The 20,677-nt window shown below is 35.4% G+C and overlaps 1 protein-coding gene across 3 annotated transcripts in view; it reads left to right on the forward strand.

Annotated features, from left to right (window-relative positions):
- The window catches only part of LOC128265038 (lachesin), a 70,267-nt gene that overhangs the window by 13,732 nt on the left and 35,858 nt on the right, over positions 1-20,677 (forward strand). For 2 of the 3 annotated variants that reach the window (XM_053000808.1, XM_053000810.1), the window contains exon 4: positions 14,522-14,686. The gene's annotated coding sequence lies outside the window, so the exon portion shown is untranslated. Of the gene's footprint in view, positions 1-2,922; positions 2,974-14,521; positions 14,687-20,677 lie in introns of all 3 variants that reach the window. The other variant, XM_053000811.1, reaches the window with a different exon arrangement.

Consider the following 20,677-nt stretch of genomic DNA (forward strand, 5'->3'; position numbering starts at 1 on the left):
AATTCAAGTGTGATCATCAATCCCCCAAAAAACCAAAAAACCAGAAAACCAAAATTCCATTTCATTGCTTCCACTTGAGGACTCAAAGTCAAACTGGGAGCATTAACCCAAAGTCGGGGCTCACAAATTGACACAAATAAAATGTTGAGTGGTCCTTCAGAATCAACAGCCCCTCAACCGCCCCACTTTGAACCCCCCTTCGCCCACTTCGACGCCTCTGGCCAACAGTTTATCATGTCCGCCAGGAATAATTCAACTTTACTTATTTCACACTTCAATTTTGTAGGTAAACAAAGTTCTTTTTTTTTCGTATTGTTTGAGGGCCAACAAAAAAAGAAAAGAAAATAAATAAAAATAAAAATACCCCACAAAATACCCTTGAGTGGTTTCCACGAGGAGGTGGCGAAGGCAAACAAATAAAAATGATGAGCGGCAATATTTGTGGCTAACAACTGGGAGAGAAATCCCTGAAATCCCAGGGGCATATTTCGGGCCTTTGTTATTCCAAAAAAGTTTGACTCTTTTGGTAAGCCAAATTAAAGCACAAATTGTGGCCAAGTTGTGAAAAATACCAACTAGCCACTGGGGTAATTTTTGTGGCTCATAAGTGCCCCCGCATTTCCCCAGTCGTGTGTCCTTGAGGAGCCCTATAAATATTATCATCATCATCCTCATCATCAGCGTCGTTGAGTGCGGGCATTTCTTGTTGTTGTAGTAGTCCTTCTGTCCTGACCATAACCTTTGACCCCCGCCCCTGTTGTCTGTGCAAACTTTTCCCGGCCAGAACTTTATTGAGGGAAATTATCATCTGGCTGCGCTTCCCTTTGATATTTAAACCTTCCTTGGGATGCATAACTTTCGGGGAGCTGCACAACTTCCTTTTCGAACTGTTCTCGCAGGTCCTGTAATTTCGGCTCTTCGTCGTGCCCTATAAAACACTTTAATACTTTTCGTACATAAATATAAATTAGCTACAGTTGATTTAATATAAACCTTCTTACTGTCAGCAATTTGTACAAACCTTTACATAGACAAAAGATTAGGTATTTCTGTTTTGTAAGCAACTCGTATTGTTTTAGAGTATATTTAAAATGTTATATCTGATATCTAACATAATGACTGAATAATTATTCATATTTTTCACTAGTGATTTAGAAATTGTTCTATTATAAAATATTTTGTAAATCAAATACGGCTTATTATCACAGATTTTGTATTAGTTAGTTGCCATACAAATGGCAGTCAAGATATCCAATTCTTATATCGCTACGTTAACATTTATGCCCTTTGACCTTTGACCTTTCCCCACGCGTATTCCTCTGACCCAGTCCCCAAATTTCGTCTCACATTCATACTATGCATGCATGAATCACACATTCCATTCAAATAAGCTGAGGCACAGCAGTATCAAAATGTCAGCAGAACAAGATATAAAAGGCAGAGGATAAAGGATAAAGGACATCGGGACAACTAACGTGGCAATAAAGTCGACTACAATAAAACACACATACTTATTAGCACTTTTTATAGGTAGCAACGTCTGATTTGTAATTCTCAAGGCTCTAAAATGGTATGGGGGCAAACAGGGGTTAAACGGGGGTGCGAATGGCGGCACGAAAGAACAGCCCATACCCATATCCATATTCGAATCCGTATCCGAAGAAGGGGAAGCGGCGGCAGCTGTGCTCATAAAAATACACAGACGACGTTAGATTTTTAGAGTTGAACATAAGGAGAGTGCCTAAGAAGAGAACTTACAAGTTTCCTATACCCTAGAAAATATTTAGAAAACATCCTTAACTAAACAATGGTTATGTATAAAATAAGGGGGAAAAAAGTAAAATCAGTTAATGATGTTATATAAAACAAGGGAAACAAAATAAAACAGTTATACTCGGACATAGAAAAACACAGAATAGTTTTAAATTAGAAGAATCCATTACTTGAACGTTTATCAATTTATTTAACGTTTATTTTATTATTTAAAATCTATGTTTCGCATGCTCTATATATCTCTTGTTCTTAAAAATTTATAAATAACTTAAATTTGTTCATGTTACTTTGTTTTAACTCTCAGAAGGAAATATTTTTCTAGGGTGTATGAGAATACGGATAAGAAAAAATAAAAATCCGAGGCGGTTGGTTGGGGGAAAAGTCCCCCTAGACATTTGGCATAGTGCGAGGCGAACTTTTTGTCTAAAGCAGCTCGTAAAAATGCCCAAGTGAATAATAATCATCAGAAGTGGGCTTTCCACACGACACCTACCCCCTGGCAAACCTCCGTCCATGTAAGGGGTCACATGTGTGAAGACCTTTCCTTTCTTATGCTTTTTTTTTTTTTTTGGTGAACAGAATAGCGCTTGTAACATAGGAAAAACTAAACTAAACGAAACGAAAGTTTTAGTGTCCGTACGGAAAAGACGGCGGACGGAGAGTTAAGGACACACCAAAAGGACAACTAGAAAAGAAAGAAATTCCTTTCGAAGTAGGAAATAATTAAGCGTAATTGAGTTAAGTTATTTCTGCCTGCAGTTGTCTTGCGAGAATTTTCCTGGCGAAAAATTCGAAGGCGAAAAATGACACTGCACTGCTTAAATGAGTTCCTTGAATTTCTGTGCAAGTGATTTATTTGAAACAACTGGAATTTTTATTTTAGCTGGAACAACGAAAGTTGTCCACTATACATTAAATATTTCTAAGGAACAATTTTAGGCTTAAATTAAAAATATAAGATTATTGAAAGTTAAGTAATTGCCAATTTATTAATGGATGTATTTTTTAAAGGGTTTCTTTGTAGAATTTCAAACATAGTTTTATTTTAATTTAAATCTTTAATCGGTGTTGAAAAACACAACACTTCTAAGTACTTGTACTGATAAAAATTATATGTTTGGTTTTTAATCCAACCTCTACATCTTTCAGTGCATGTCCCATCGTTTTTTTTGCTGTATTTTCCGGGGAATTGTCATTGGGGTAAGTAGAAAATCATTGAAGCGGCTGTTTTGTATCGATTTCAGTTAATGCGATGCCGCAATTCGGTTTTTCTTGCTATCGCTGCTGCATTTTCCTTTTCTTATTTCTCGCTTTTCCGCTTTCCCTTTGGTTGCAGCTGTCAAATTGTGTTTTGTGCAATAAGTAGCAAGCTTGGTGGATTTTTAGGGGCCGACCGAGAAAACTTCTTTATTATACTATAGTTGCCGTCTGCGGTTCGCCCTCTCTTTCCTTCACCTTCACCATCTCGCTCGCTCTGTGTCGCATTTTATTTAACTCAAATTGAAAGGGAATGCCCCGCAACCCGCCTTTTTGTGCAATTTATTGTTTTTATGCGTTTGTCGTGCACTTTTTAAGTAGTTGGCATTCTAGAGGCATTATTAGATTTTCCAACGCAAACTTTTCTGTTCAAAATGGATCGTGCTGTTCGAGCTGATTGCCACCACCGTTGAACTATATTTTCCACAGCAAAAAAATTTTAGTTGGGAATATGTTATACGTTTTTAATAGAACAAGGCAGAACATGTTCAATTAGGTACTCAAAAATCATCACCTAAAAATTAAATTTACTGTAACATTTATAACTTATATCTAAAATAAATAAAAATAAAAATCCTTCATTTTATTTTTAAACAAAAATACAAATTTGTATTCTTTATTATCTTATTTCGAGTTTGTAATTAATATTACATTTTTTGGAAAGCAGACTATTTGTTAAAGAAATCGACGACTTATTGTATTTCGCTGCTAATAAATGTATTGTATGTATGTACTGTATTTTATAGTTTACAGTATCATTGTTCCAAAGCTGTGAAATTTCTTGCTGTGCATTTGCACAGTTGCAATTCCAATTTCAATTTCAATGGCACTTTAAAGCGGGACGGCAACAACCAATTAAAGTAATTAGCCTCGCATCGTTCGTTGCCACAAGTTGCAGCCCAGCAATGAGGTGACAAATGCCATTTCACCCCGACCTCTGACCCCTGACCCTCGGACCCCCTGACCCTCCGCCCTGTGTGTTTGTCAAATACGTCAACGCTTGTCGACTGCTTGCTTCACTGCCGTCTCACATTGACAAGTTGGCTTTCGCACAGCATAAGTCATCACACACAGAGACACACAGAGATCGGAAAATGGGAAGTGGTGGAGGATGTGGAAAAGGTGGGGGCGGTACAGCGAGTCCTAACAACACTAACCAGCAGTAGCAGAAGCAGTCCAGTGAACCAATTGAACCAACACCCAACTCACAACTTCTCACCGCCTAGCAACATCCAACTCGCAAATAGAGCTGACCATCTAGCTTGAAAATAGTAGAGCCTACAACAAAAAACAAAATTGTAATAGTAACTTAACTATTGCTACATGAATTTTAAACTATTTGGTATGATAATCAATTAAATACAGGGCTACCAATCAAATTCACAGTGACTTTTTATCTATTGGTTTCAAAATTTGGTGTACAAATTTGAAATTTAGTGTACAAATTTAAGATGCATACTTTTAGGAACATTTTAAAACGGGTTAAAACTCCAGTTTATTTTATTTTATAATCAACTCAAGTAGGAGTATTTATGGTTTGATTGATCTATGCCTTCATTAACAGATTCAGTTATAGTTATTGTTATAATAAAACTACAGTACTCACAATTTGAGACTATTATTTGAAATTTTTTAGCTTGGCGTATCTCTATTAAGCGTTTTTGGTCCGTTCGCTTCGCTTCATTCGCCTGTCAATTCGCTCGATGACTAGACAAAGCTATGTGTGTCTCCCTGCCACGCCTCCTTTTCACCGCCCCTTCCCCCCGACTGTGTGTGCGTGTGTGTGTGTGTGGTAGAAAATCTCTTTTAATTGCCAATCGTGTGGAAAAATGAATTTTCCATCGAATTAGTATTCTGTGGCTGAAATTCATTCATGAAGCACTCATTAGGAAATCCTCAACTGATGTTCGCTCTCGCTTTCGCCACCCCTGCCTCCCTTTTACTCACACTTTTTTTTCCTGTCGTTGGGTGGCACCAGCCACTCCTCCACCACTTGCCGCCCCCCACTTTTCCGCTTTTCCACTTTTCGGGCCCTCATCACAGCCACGTTCTCAGTTACGTTCAGTTTTTGGGCTTGTTATGAGTTGAGTCAACATATTTTGCAACACTTACGGGCTTACAGGAGGTGGGCGAAAATACACTCGAAAAGATTGGGACATAGATTTTCTTTAAAATTTTTCAACTTTAAATTAATAGTAATAGTAAAAAATCGTTCACTAACCATGGTGATAAATAAGCGATACATTTATACTTCATATATACAAATATTTCACTTTTAACATATAGCTAATGACGGTTATCAATAATAATATATAATAATAGAAAAAAAAAAACAAGTGTTTAAATAGTTTTGTAACTTACTTTATTTATTTTTGCTAAATTTTTTTACTGATAAAAATCTCTGTTTTAATTATAAGTTTCGAAGTTATAGATATTGACGAGTTTTTTCTGTGTGGTAGGGGTGGGGGTTTTGGAGCTCTCGCCAAGGACCCAGGCCCACTACCAGTCCCCTACCCCCATTTCCTCACCCCTCCGTAAAGTAGCCCCGCAACAGTACTTGAAATCAAAATCAAGGAAGTGACTATAATTTTGGTGTAGCATGTTGTCGGTACGTGTTTCAATATGTCAGCATCCGGTGATGAGTTTGCTACGTTCGCCCGTGCCACGCCCACTCTGTCCACCACCCTCTACCCTCACACACACACACACACACAGATGATGTGTATGTGCGGTGATTTTGTGTTGAGCACTCTTCAGTTATTTTATTGATGTTGTAAATTTCTGGTAATTGAGCTTAATTTTTATACAGTTGCCTTCGTCTTTGTTTTATGTTGATTACGGCAAAAGAGACGGCATTATGACGCAGTGAAGGAGAGGGGGCGAATGGTTAGAGAAAGAGGGCAGATACAGGTTCATTGATTGCTTGAGGTATTTCCAGCTTTCGAATTTCTCTAGTGTTCCAGTGCTCTAGGATGAAGACTGATGATGGGTTAAGTGGGCCGGCGTGTTGCTGGGAGTGACGGGTCATCGGTGGGTTAAGCGGCGGTCGGGGGTTAAGCGACAGCATTTTATCTTATCTGTAATTGATATTAAATGCATGCAGTTTTTCCTCGTTGCTTTTTTGTCTAAAAGGGCTTTTTGCCTTTGCGTTTTGGTAAATTCTCGGCACTTCAACCATTATTTGATCTGCTTTTTGGGTTAGGTGACCCAATTCCTAACTTCAATTTGTGATTTACTGCCAATTTTCACATAATTTAATTATTTAATTTTGGCCATTTGATTTCATTTATATTATTTTGGAAGAATGTTTGGTATTTTTTAGGTTATTCTGTATTTGTTTTAACCTTTTTATATTTAATGGTTTTTAATGAGACTTATTAATGCTCACATATCTTGAAGTTTAGTATTCGCATTTAAAACTAATTGTGTTTCCTTATAATTTTCTAGCCTTTAAACTTTCTATTTTCTCTCGTTCTCACTTACCCTTCGACAGCAATTTCAATTAGAAACTTTGGCATTCAGATATGAAATTAAAATGATTCGCACACAGCTGGGTACAGCCCTTGCATATGGCTTTGGCTATATGTATTTATACATTTAAGCACACATCTGAATTGACAGTGGGTGGTTTTGGTCAACGCACGGTGAACAAAAGGACGCTGTCATCGAAAATGACAACAAGCCCAAGGGAAAAAAAGGGGGAACCGGAAATTATGCAAAAAAGTAGTGACTGAAACATTTCAGCCGCAGAAAGAATTCGTATATAAAAAAAAGTCAAATAAAAAAAGCAAAATTTCCCACTGGTTTTTTTTTTTGTTTTTTTGTTTTTTTGTTTAGTTGCAACTTTTTTACCAACTTTGGCAATTCCATTTTCACAATCATGCGTTGAACTTTGAACTCACCCAGTTTGGATCATGTATGTGTGTGTGCATTTTGGAAAACTGCTTTTGAAAATATGCCAACAGACAGAAATGCTGGGTAAAAGTTTTCATTCACCACCCCATCGCTTTAGCCGAATTTTCCGTTTTGTCATCGCTTTTTGCCGGGTCTCAGTTGTGGATTGAAAGCCCGGACAGTGGACAGTACCCCGCCCGATGACCCCTTGACCCCTTCGACAACCTCGTCCATTTTCCAATCGTTTTTGGCGTTTTTAGCTGCGGCCATTGAATGTTCAAAAATTATTGTAAACTTTTCAGACCCTCGTATGCACTATATGTGTTTGTGTGTGTGTGGGAAAGTTCGAGTTCTAGTTGGGAAATCAATTAAAACGGTTGTTGGACTCGGACCACAACTTTCCCTTTCGATCACCCCTGTGGTTTTGTGCAACTGGTCAAGGCCTCTAGCCCCCGAAATCCTCAAACTTCCCAAACATAAAAGTTGGTGTTCCTTTTTTAAGACCCCAAAACTTTGCAGAAATTTCGACTGGCTATTGATACGGACAATAATCAGTCCAAAAATGCTCCCAATAAATTATCTTTAGCATGTGCCATGATCGATGGAAAAGCCTTTTTTTTTCAAGAAATAAAACATTTAGTTGCCAATTCTTTTATTGATAGAAAGCTCGAGATCGATCGAGAATCTTATATAGCACTTATGCTAATATATATATTGATACAACTGTACTTAATAGCAATTTATATACCCCAGGAGAGGGTTATAACAATAAAAACATTTATATTACCTGATCAGTTTTTTATATTGTCATTTTTTATTTGTAAAGTAAAAAATAATCAAAAGTTGCTTGAAAACTAGTTTAATTGCTTTTTCCGTAAGCTAAACAATGTTCATGTTTGAGATGTACATATGTACAAAAAAAAAAGCGATCGCTGCTCAAAAGCAAACAAAAACAATTAGTTGTTCGTCTTGCAGAGTAAAGAAGTAAAAAAAAGAATGAAAAAAAATGCAAAATAAGCGCAACTATGATCTTCGTCGCAAAACTGGTTACTCTCCCGTTTTCTCTTTCATTTAAACTCATCTGTTTTGTTCTCTATATCGTTCGCTTATTGCTCTCTTGGTCTCCGACGTATGATTCCCTTTCATCGTTCTATCCTTTTCACCCCCTTTGAATGCTTTCTTACCCTCTATTGTTTTCTTTTTCATTCTCTATATTCTCTCCCAGATTTTATATACCCTTATCGGGGTATTTTAATTTTTTTAATCATCAAAAGTATTATTTCACTTAGTTCTCTTAAATAGTTATAAAGATTATATAAAGAAATCCATTGAATGAGCATTATAAAATAAGGTGATAAATAAGGTCGAAATATAAAAAAGCAGGTGAAAAATATTCTTCATAAGTTAATAGTTTTTGAGCATGTTACTTTTTATACTAAGCCTATAATCATAAACAAAAAAAATGTCCAATTAATTTTATTTGCTGGACATTTCCTATAACTTAAAATTATAGTTATCTATAAAGAAAAACACTTTTTTATTTGCTTGCTATATTTATTGTTATAATTAGAATTAAAATTATTAAAATGAAAACACTTAAACTTATGTTTACCAATTAAATGAGAACAATTCAACAATTCAATTGTTGGTAAGGGTGTCTAGACTTCCGTAACCAACTTTCTCGTCTCCATATCTTTTCTCTCGGCTAACGTCACGGGCTGCTCTCTCGTTTAACGCCAGGTTGGGGTCTTTGTGATTCCCAACTGCTTATTCCGCGAGTGATGTGTATAAATAGCGCTTTTAAAGCCATGTGTCTCGGCGGTCGAGCGCCTCACAGTTTGTCAAGGGTTGGCCACGTTCCTCACTAATTGTGGCAACAAAAATTGAAGAAAAAAAACTGGTTAATGGAAAACGCCTACAAAAGGAAGGGTTTATCCGGCGACAGGAAAAGTTGAAGAACAGCAAGGAAAGCCTAAGAGAGCCGACCGAGCTACAAAGTTTGGGCCAATTGTGGTCTCTGATGTTCGTCTCTATGCAGACAATTCGTCGGTCTTATTGAAGACAAGATTTATATCGGGGTTGTATAACCTGAAGACAGAAAAACGCTACTACGCTGCAAAGCAAAGCACCCAATACATTCGAAGGCCCAGAAAGCCAGAGAAGGCAAACAAAACAAGCAAAAAATCCAAAAAAAAAATAAACAAATCAAGAATAACACACTGTGAGGCGCGCTGGAGGGGGAGAAACTCCCTTCCAGTGATCGCTATTTTATTTAATATAATAATAATAATTCAAAAGCCCTTTTTAGTTTCATTTGTATACCAGAGTCTATGGCCCGCTTTTTAAACAACATACGATTTTCCTTTCGTGGCATTAGTTTAATACACAACTTATTCAGAAATTGCTCATAGCCAATAGTGTAAAATTCGTGTTACAATAGTTTGGTTTCTATGACAATTTTTTTTGGCTGTTTTTGTTACTAATAAATCTATAAAACAGCCCAATGGCTGTAGTATAATAATGTTTAATAATCATAACTGTAACAATTCAGGCTTGATGTTTGATAGAAAGTTAATTGTCTTGCTCGTTTTCTATGATTGCTTTTGTCCATCAAAATCTTAAAAATTTGCGTGCTACACCAGGAAAATCGTGTGGGGAATCAGACTAGCACACACATTTAACTTGTTATTAGTTATTATATTTAATAAAGGGATCTTATTTTTAAAGTAGGTCTTTTAAACATTGTGGTTATTTTTTTAACGATAAATCTATAAAACAGCCACAGTTTCTCGATTTATTGTTTATTTATTTCTTTCTTAGGCAAGAAATCTATGAATAATCTACTTTTTAAGTGTAAAACTTACTTATTTGAACCATAATTTGACCAAAAAAAGTATTTAGTTCAAAGTTTAACAAAAAAAAAAAAATTGAGCTCCATATAAATTGTATAATAATTTTTAATGCCTATAAAACAATTTTTTGGGCTCGTTTTAGGTAATTATGTTTTAGTTTCCATTTGAAACTTAGCTTGAGGCCTTATTTCTCACATCTGTCAGACAGAGCCAATAAAACTCGAATTTGTTGTTATTATTTCTTGTCGTTCTACACACCCAACTCCCATTAACCTTTTCGCCTTGGAATTTATAAATTCCAGTTCAAAGTTCTTGGTCCGTACTTTTGCTGTTTCTGATTGCTTTTTAGCCCTGCAGCTGGCCCCGATTTTCCCTTTCCCCCTACACCCTTCCCCGTTTGGACACATGGCCAAAGAAAACTCGATACTTTTTCCAGCTGCCTGTTTTTCCGTATGCATGAATAAAACTCCAGCAACAAAATGAAAAAGTGAGCTGTGAAGCTGTGAAGCTGCGAATGTGGCAACAAAATTCAAATTTTAAAGCTTCGCTCATTTTACGCGTGATTTGCTCTTGAAGTGGAATCATCTCAAGGGTCTGAAATCGCGAGGAAGGGAATGTATTCGCATACAATGGATTCATCAGCTAAGCGCTCTCGACACTGCGAAGCAGAAAATCTGCCAAGAGGAATTGCAAATCAAGTGGATCAGATATAGGGAATGGGTGAAAAACGAAGAAGACGAATAAAAAAAGGAAAACAAATAAAACACAATAAAATTTTAAAAAATATCTAAAACAAGCCAATCTTAAAATTATTTTAAATTAAGTAAGCCCAAGAAACTTATTTATATTATTTATTTATATTTAGTTATACTTTTTCTACAAAACTATTTTGCGAATATAATAACTTTGTACTTAAAAACATCAAGTATAAAAAAAGCTACGTTATCATATTAATACATTTTTTCAAACAATGCCCGCAAGTAAGATTTTAAATTTGCAAATATATTAATTTATATTAATAAATATTGAAATGATTAACACGATTTAAATATAAAATATAAAAATAATAAGACATAAAAAAAAAATTGTTTAAATCCTTTAAATATGCATAATTGCAATTGTTTATTATTAATAAATGTTTAACATGATTAACACGATTAAAATAAAAAATAAAGCACAAAAAATATATATATGTATATTTAAATACAACAATTTAAAACAATTACCTTCAACACTTTATAAAAGGTCCAACTTACAACAAAGCAGATCCGATTGAAACGCTTCGCTCGCTTTTTCCTTAACCCTAGAAAAAAAAATCCGAGAAAAGAAAACGACTTAATTCAAAAGAAACCAAAACCACTTTAAAGTCGGCTTAAACTTGCCCTTTGACCCGTGGCATTGGCATGTTGCAGCCACAACAACCCGAAAAAAAAAAAATGAAAGGGGGAAAAAGGGTGGCAAAAAAGCGCAGGATAAACAAAAAACAATGTCAACAATGTTGCACTAATTGCGTCACAGGAAGGCGGCGGCATCTTCACACCCCATTTTTCCCGCTATTTTTCCGCAGTTTTCCGGCAGTCCACCTGCCAACCGGAGAATCCCCATCCAGAAATTCCCTTGCATTGAATTAAGCAAAATTATTTTGTTCGCCAGTTTTTGTGCGTCTGAAGAGGACCGCCGCCTGGCACCAAACGCATTTGCGGAAGTATAAATGGTACAGTGAAGCCTGGACAATAAAGCATATTACTAATTTAAATTTAAAAATCGTTGAATCTTTTACTTTTGGTTTATAAACAACTTTTGTCTCAAACGTGCAAATATATTGTTAAATAAAAATAGCGTAATATTTAGAGTTGACCGCTATTTATATAATGCACTTCACTATTGTGACCGTAAGATAAAATAAATTAAGCTTCAGTAAAATGATAATAGTGTAAATTTTTTTTATTCATTTTTTTGTATATTTTCCCTATTTTAACCCCTTTAGTCTGCAACACTTCTTCTTTTCGCTGATTTTCCCTTTACTGCCATAAAATCGCATGAAATGACGGTTGACACTTGGCAACAACTGTCCGAAAGGAAAGCCTTTAAGCCATGCATTTTATGTATTTTCATTTGGATAATGCTTCCTGTTTTTTTCCAAATCCAAAAAAAAGGGAAGCAAATTATCAATTTGTTATTGTTTGCATTTAACCTAATTTGTATCCATTTTAGTTATGAAAAACACGTCGCCTGGACTTTGTGATAAACAAAAATAAAGGAAACAAAAGAGAACAGTGTCGCCCAAAATTATGCACACGCACAACAGTTTTGGGAAGGGGAACATTTTTGCGGCTGATGCAAATATTTATGGCACTGGGACACAATTTTTAACAATTTTCATTGTGAAAACATTTTGAGAATTCCAAGAGCGTGTTCCTTATTGACTGTCAGTATCTGTAGCTTTTCCTTTTTTCCAATAACAATAACCGAAAAAAGGAAAAGGGAAAATATAAACTCTGTGGGAGTTTTTCTGTTATATTTCATTGCTCTTGATAGAAAATGCCATGCACGACCTTGTCAACTCCCCATTCTCCCCCTATTTTCGTCAGCCACCCTGCGATTTTCTTTCGTCACTGCGGTTTCAATATGACAATGGTCAAAGGAAAACTGAGGGGGGGGGAAGAGATGGGCCAAACAATAAGAAATAGCCCATATTTAAATTTTTTTTAGGGAAATCGTCTCAGAAGATACCTCTTTATTGTAAATTTTTTCTTACATTTATATTTCTAGAGGTTTTAAAAAAATTAAATATTTTTTATTACTTAATTTGTATTATACACTTAGCGTAAAATGTTTAAGCCAATTTAAGATCAAGACCTTAATTTATAACTGGCCATTTGGCAAAATAATACTTATTAAATAACATATCTTAAGTTTTATTGGTCATTTAGGTGTGTATTTTTGTATTGAAGGTTATTTTACTAAGCTGGTATTTTTATATTCTGACTTTAAAAGTATTTAAATTCGGGGTTCTTCAACCAAGATACTCTATGTCTTAGAGACCCTGCAATTAAAGGGTAAGAAGGGCTGACCATTAGGTCGTCGGGCGTGTCATTTTAAATAGAGTACGTGGTTGTGTGCCCGCAAAGAGCCACCCCATCGACAACCACTCCCCCGAGGAGGTCACTCCAGCCCCCAAGCGCCAATAAAATGCGTTAAGAAAAATAGTTGTAAAACGCTTGATGAATACTAAAATCGCTGGCAATTGAATTTGAGTGCTGGGCTAAGGATAACACTCCGATATCAGATGTACGATGTACGAAGTCCGGATGTACTATATCCTGATGTCTGATGCCGGACGCGTTTCGCAGCTCATTACGCATTTTCTGGTTTGTTTTCTTTTTCGGGGAGGGGGGATTTGTTAATAGACGGCAAGGGGTGACCTCCGACCGCCAACTTATAACCCATATAACTGGCGACTAGTAACTGTGTCATCCTTTTGGCGGGATTAAAGTTACGCGATTAAAAGGTTAGCTTTTCTAGAGGATCTTTGGGGCTATTTGTTTACCCCTTACTTTTTGCATTACTTTAATCAAAATTCGTTTTGTGTTGGAATTAAAATATGTTTGAACATATGACCTATTTTCTTAAATTAAAAAATCAAAAAAATTGTTTTCTTCTGAAAAACAAATTTTGCAATAAATACACGAACAAACGAATGTTTCAATGTAAGGATGCAATATTAATTAATTTAATTACAGTTTTTTATATATCCAAGAATTTTTAAAAGAAATAAATAAAAGTCCCAAATAACCCTTTTAAAATGTTAAACGTATAAATATGCAGTTACTCCACTTCTGTTGTGCAATTATTTCTTTTAAAGTTTTGCCAAGAAAACTTTCTTTGTTTGCCTTTTTAATCGCGCTGTTGACGAAGTCAAACAAGCGTATCGCGTTTTCAGTAGTTAAAAACTCCTCCTTTTTGCCAGTACTCCTCTTTATTTTGTTTCGGACAAAGGTGAATGGAAAGTTTGGGGCAAAAGCTCCGGTGGCTTAACTTAACTGCTGGCGGTAAGAGCTGCACTGATATCAGCACTCGTAATTGCAGCAGTAATTAATAAACTGTCAAATTTACGATCCCCAAAAAGGGGAAATCCATGGGGCACATGTGCTGACTCCCCCTAATTGGCTCTTAAGCGAAAGTGAATTATTGATGGCTCAAGCAGTAACAAACGGTGGTCCCCAAAAACAAACAAACAAAAAAAACAAAGCGCAAAATATGAAAGCACCGAAAATTCCTTTTTAAATATGATCAAATAATAGCTCGCGCCCTCGATTCGGGAAAAATTCGGGTAAATGTGGCATGGCCAAGCTGTCGTGCACTTAGCGAAATTATTGAAATTGCATTCAATTTATTTGATATTCATTTTTTGTACTTTATTATGCTATTTTTTGAAGAAAAGTTATAAAATACAATTGCTTATCTCTACAATTCCTCTATAAATGTACTCTTAAATGTCTTTATTATTATTATTCAGTGCTATCTTATAGAAGCAACAAGCTAAAAAAATTTACTAAACTCCCATTGACATATCTTCATTCTGACTTTAATATGTATTAATTAGTTATTTAGTAAAACTACAAAATGATGTACATTTGTATGCATTTGGTGTAAATATATGCATCGAATTTTTGCGGATATACTTTTTTGCCGAGTGTCGTTTCTCCAACTAATGTTTTTCCCCATTTTCTTGCCCTCTCCAGAAAAACTCCTTCGAATTGGCGTCAGTCATTTATGACGAAGCAATGTGTGTGCTTTTTTTCAAAGAAGCAAAAAGGACGAACAAAAGTTGAACGTATGGTTTGGTTATGTACTAATGATATACACACAGGAAAGAAATGTGTTTGAATATGTCCCAAATATTTGAGGTAAGTAAATGAAAAAAAAAAACAACAACAAAATAACAAAGTAAATAAACTGAATTTAATGTTTTAACTCTTCTATATTTTTATGAAAATTAACAAAGAAAATTTTAAAATATGACAATACCTACTTATTCAATTCAATATTCTCATGTTTTAAGCCCACTGTGTGGTAAGTGGCATTGCATTGGTTTTGGCGTATAAACATTCGGGGGCACACATTCCTTTCAAATTATTTGCGCATTCGAGCAGCTGTAAACGATTACGCTTCCAAAAAAACAATTCACACTTAAAGAAAAAATCATATTGTTAACTTGAAATAATAAGCAGGGACTTTAAATGTAATGATTGATTTTTTTACTATTATTCAAAGTTTAGAATTTGAGTCTCTTTAATGAATCCCTTATGTTGTTTAAAATCGATGTAAAGCTGGTCAAGAAAATATGTTAATTGACTTTTCTTTTTGCTTTAAATACATTATTTGTAAAATTTGTTTTAAAATGTTTTCTTTCTGTGCACTTATTGACACGATGAAGGGTGTATGTGTTTGGTGTGCGCGTTGCCAAAATTTTGCCAATAGCCCTTGTCTGCGTGGGTGTCTGTGTGCTGTGTTGCAATTTAATAGGAGGGCGGGAAAAAAGGGGGAGTGGCAGCGGGACCCATTATTGGGGAACTTGGCATATTATTGAGCCGTCTATGCGCCACATTGCCCTACATTGCGAAAACCGAGAAAGAAAACAACAATGGATGTTTGGGAAATATTTCAAGCATTTTAATATACCCTATAAAATTTTTTTTTTTAAATACCTAAGATAAAAAGTTGGTTTTGTCAAGGCTTGATAAAAGTACTACTAACTAATTAAGTACTACACTTTTTACACTTTTTTTATTGAACAAGTTTAATTTTGGCAATAGGTAAAGATTTATACACATATTTTAGTTTTATAGAAATTTCAAAAAGATTTCCAAAATACATTTATTTGTAAAATTCTTACCAGACTTGCACTTTGCACTTTTATTTACTTGTTTTTTTTATCATACAATTTAAATTATGCATAATATCAAATTTCCTAATACATTTATGTGCAACTTTCTAAAAAAGCTGTACCCTGCGTAAGTCAGCTATTTGTGCATTATTTCTCTGTTTTTTTTAATATTGGATATTATGATTAATATAAAGCCTTAGATACCCCATATAAGGGCAAACAGTGGGTACCGAAAAAAGGGCACCGAACCACATGCGTACCCAAAATACCAGACCACTCCTGCTCCATTACTTTAGTGTTGCTCCTATTTTTTCAGTTGTTTTTTTTGTTTTCGTTGCTGTTGGTACTTAAGTTCGACAACTCAATAAAATGTGCTTTATGGCTGCGCCAGCAAGGGGAAAATAATATCAACGGGGTCGCAGGCTCTGTCTAGGCTTGAGTCCTCCGTTCGAGGAAGTCCCCTTTTGCCCGAAAAGGACCTCTTTTGCAGCGACACAGCTGCTGCTCCAACTTCAAGGATGCCCGGGAAAACCGTACCCCCAAATTGATTTGAAATAATTTAAGTTTTTTTCCTGTCCCCCTTTATTTGCCTCGTGTTTTCTCCTTTAAGTGAGAAAATCGTTTTATGATAGCATTCTGCCCCTTTTTTTGTTGGCTGTTTGAACATTTGTTTGATTTCTTTTGCTTTGCTCTGATTACATTTGTTAATTTTGGCATCTGCGCTTGGAAGCCAATTGAAAATGGAGTTTTAGGTATTTGGATTTAAGAATTTGCGAGTTTCTTCGGTAAGCCATTTACACACTTTATAATAAATATCTACATAATTTTGCTATATAATTATTTACTTTTTATGCAAAACAAAGCGCATCAATATAATATTTTTTTAGCTTGTGGAACTAGCAATCGAAATTAATTTGGAAGCAACTGTTTAAAACTATTGTATATTGTCGTGAAGCTTGTAATTGGCAAGTAAGTCTTATGATAAATTTAAAGAAAATTTTTCCTATGGCTTAAACCAAAACAATATCATAGGCTTTTAATCTAATCTTGAGTATTGGCAAGTTAAATTTTAAAACTTTTGTATAAAGTTAAATTAAATTATGCCTTAAATGTGTGTGTTTGAGTACTTTACATTGTCCCACTGCCATTATTTTGCCATAGTTGCTTTTAAAACAAAAAACGTGTGTATCTCTAAAATCCTCAGCTGTGCCAAAAATTTCCCATATCTCAAAGATTCCTCAGTGACACAAGGTGCAGCTGGAATGTTCTGGCGAGGCGACAATTAAGGAGCGCGTTAAGCGGTCGGATTCTCAGTTGGACACGTACCGTCGAGTGTCTGGTTATTTTGGGGGTCTGGGGAAAATTCACGGGGTCAAAGGGCAGGAGGCGGCAACTGCGGCGATTACCGTTAGCTCAGAAGTTGCAACTTTCCGCGGCACTCGTGTCGGCGATAAGAAAACTTACAACGTCTTGTTGAACTTGAGAATTAAGTGTGGTTCGCAGATGGGTTCTTGCTTGTATGACATTCAAGTGAAAGTGATTTGCTTTGTGCTTTTTTTGCTTTATCAAAAATCAAGCTTATAAGTTTTAAAATAAGGTTTTTAAAATATAAAGATACATACATTTTAACCATATAAGCACAACTTTTTAAATTAAACATTTTATTTTGCATAAATTTGGTAACTATGCAAAGTAACAATGTTTTTTTACCAATCATTGAGTGGCGGTAATTTTAATATTTACATGGTTCTTGCACTTGCATATTATTTTATAATATTATTTTTGTAAGCTCCAGTGTCATAACTTCACAAGTCTCAAAGTCTCAAGGAGTAGCGCAGACGACACGGGTAATTAATCAAATGCTCGTGATTATCGCACTCCAATCCGTTTCCAAGGACGTCGGTGGGTGGTGTTTGGTGGGTGGTGAGCTGTGAATGGTGAATGGGGGTGGGTGGTGTTGGGAGGCCAAGGTTGCCATGTCACGTGTGGGCGGCTGTGCGTGTGCGTGGCTCCGCCGGAGTGTAACGAAAGCAAATATTAAAACATATTTTAATCTAGCAAATGCTCGCCCAGAATCCCCGCCCTTTGCCGTTTGGCTGGTAAATAATAAATTTATCATTTGTCAGCAGTTAAATGCCGACGCAGCCGACGTGCAGGGACTCCGATTCCGATTCCCATTCAGCAACAACACAAACACAAACACGGACACCGCTCCAAAAACCCGGAGTGCAAACCCGGACCCGGGCCAACGAATTAATAATTCATTGCGTATATGAACATCGCGTTGCCACTAGTAGACAGACACACAGCAAACTGTCACATGGCATATTGACAAACACACACAATGGCATGTATCCTTTAGGATGCACTGCAAAAAAAGGGATTTATAATTGCTACCATTTACTTGGATCGATTCTGGATTATATAAAGATTTAGCCTGGGACATAAAACCATATAATGATTAATTGATACGATAAAAAATTTAAAAAAATACGTTTTTATCAATATATATTTATATTTTATATTTTATAAGGGTTAATTCACACTTTTAATAAGTTAATAAATTATGTTCCTCTTAACATTTAAGTTGTTAAATAATTATTATTATTATTATTACTGCAGTTGCACACTTTTTGTTGCTCTGTATTTGCGCTTGTACATATAGACATTTTCACTTGCCAGCAGACGCCTGCCCATTCAGTTGTAATAAATCGTCAAGTTTATGTTTGAAGTGTTTATTGAATCCCTGATATTACACGCTGCGACTGAGGAAAAGGCAGTGGCGTAGGCGGCAGAGAGGGGATAAAGGGGGCTTAGCAAAAGCAGTTGACTGTAAATTAGAATTAATAAAAAAAAATATTTCTCTTTTTTTCCATTTAAAAAAAGGTTGAGGAAAGTTATTTGATTTGTTTATATTTTTTTGGTGATGCGTTAATCTTAAACTTTTATCAACACAATAAATTAATATATTAAAAAATAGGACAGAATGTAGGGAAAGTAAGCAAAATTATTTGATTGTATATATTTCTGGTAATGTGTTAATTTTCACTGTTAATCAACACAATAAATAAATGTATACAAATAAAAAATGGCAGAATGTAGTCATAAAAATACAGTTTAAATATGCATTTCTTATAGTAAAATATTAAGAAAATTATTATGTTTTTCTTAATTTATTGGACTTTTGAGTATCTATTTTGTCAAGTGCTTTTGGGAACCGGGAAATCAGCTTTTTCAGAGCGATGACAGTGCGTCAACGCCTTTGTTCGAATATGACTCTCATTCCTTCTTCTTTTTTTTTTTTGGATTCATTGCCTGGCAAATATTTATTCAAGGATGAATTGGCCTGTTTTCCCCTATTTTCCCCCGCTTTTCCCAGCTGTCCACTAGTGACCCACACACATCACAACTCCATCTTGTGATATTTTCACTTTATTTGTTTTGTTTGTACTTTTTTTTGCGTAAATCCTTTCGACGTGTCGTGAAAATGAAAACGAAAACGAAAAAGAAAAAAAGCGTTAAAATATTTGCACAGACTGCTCATACCGCCGCCAATTTTTGCCGGTTACTTTTGGGTTTCTTTGACACTTGGCCGCGCGTGCGAAAAAGAGGAAAAATTGCTGGCGATATGCCTGCGACAAATATTGACATAAATGCTTACTAAGGACACACACTCGGAAAAAAGAGAAGGGGGTTGGAAAAGTGGTGGAGGCTTAGGGAAAAGCGACTTGTGCATCATCCGTCTAAGTGTCAGCTTTTCCTGTTTGCCAAAGCAAGTGATTGCTGTTTACCTTTTCCAGCCCCTTTTCTGTCCGTTTTTCCCTGGCAGAACTAAATGATGATATTAATGCAACAGTTTTTACAGGTTTTTCATATTAGTATTTCAATTAAATAATAAAGCATATTATTAATTACAATGCATACTAAATGTCTTGATTTAATATTAAATATTATAATTAATGTAGAAAATATTTGTTAAAAATATATCCTTTTTAATGTAATGCATTTTATTTATGTTGAATGTGGTTTGAAATAAACCTTTAAATATTTAAATCAATTCAAAAATAAATACAATTATAAAATGTAGTTCAAAAATACTAAAAACAATGAATGAAAACAATTTGGATTTTCTACGTTTATTTTTTTTACCAGTGTAAAAATATTTTTATTAATATTTTTATATTAAAATCCATTTTTCTAATGCTATTGTTAGTTTTAAATAAACGCCTTAGCCAAACTATTAATTTTAGTGTACATTTTATCTTGCAATATTTTTAATAATTGATTATTGAAAGCTGTTGTGTGTTTTATTTATGACTAATTAATTTACATTGAAATATTGAGCCACGTTAAAATATGCTCTCTTAATGTTCCTATCTTTTGCACAATAGCACAAAAGGGAGGGATTAAAACATCTGCACGCGTTTTGCTGCAAGAAACTCTGTTGAATGTGATTTTCCTGGTGTGCTAAGCTTAATTTGTATGTTGGTGGCGCAAAGTGCATAAATCGCTGGCATCAGCTGATAGCGCAAAACCTACAACTTTCGCTTTTAAAGAGGTTTATGTAAGGGTTAAACCTCCCCGTGTGTGTGTGTGCTTTGCGGGTGTGTTTGTTAACCGCATAACGTGGCTTAACTTTTCCATGCTGTCCACTAGTTGTGCTCCTGATTTCAACTCCTTTTCCCGCGCTTTTTGTTCCTCTTTTTGCACTAGTTTTTCCCCCTCCACCGGTTTTTGCCTTCATTTTCCTCCTCCTTGTTTTCCTATTTTTCCCTGACTATCTATGCTGCTGCACCTGCTCTTCCCGCTCTTCCACTTTTCACCGCTTGCAGTCCATTAAATGAAAACTCACTTCATATTGTTAGGCCCAACTCTCGACTCGTTGCCTGTTGGCCTGCTGCTCCCCTTTTCCTCCCACCTCCCACCATTTTCCACAATTTTCCACTCTTCCCCTGATTTTCCCAACCATTTCCCGCCGTGTTCGTGTTGTAAATTAAATGATTTTCACGCC

This window comes from Drosophila gunungcola, unplaced genomic scaffold, assembly GCF_025200985.1.
Source record: "Drosophila gunungcola strain Sukarami unplaced genomic scaffold, Dgunungcola_SK_2 000090F, whole genome shotgun sequence".
Classification (NCBI taxonomy): domain Eukaryota; kingdom Metazoa; phylum Arthropoda; class Insecta; order Diptera; family Drosophilidae; genus Drosophila; species Drosophila gunungcola.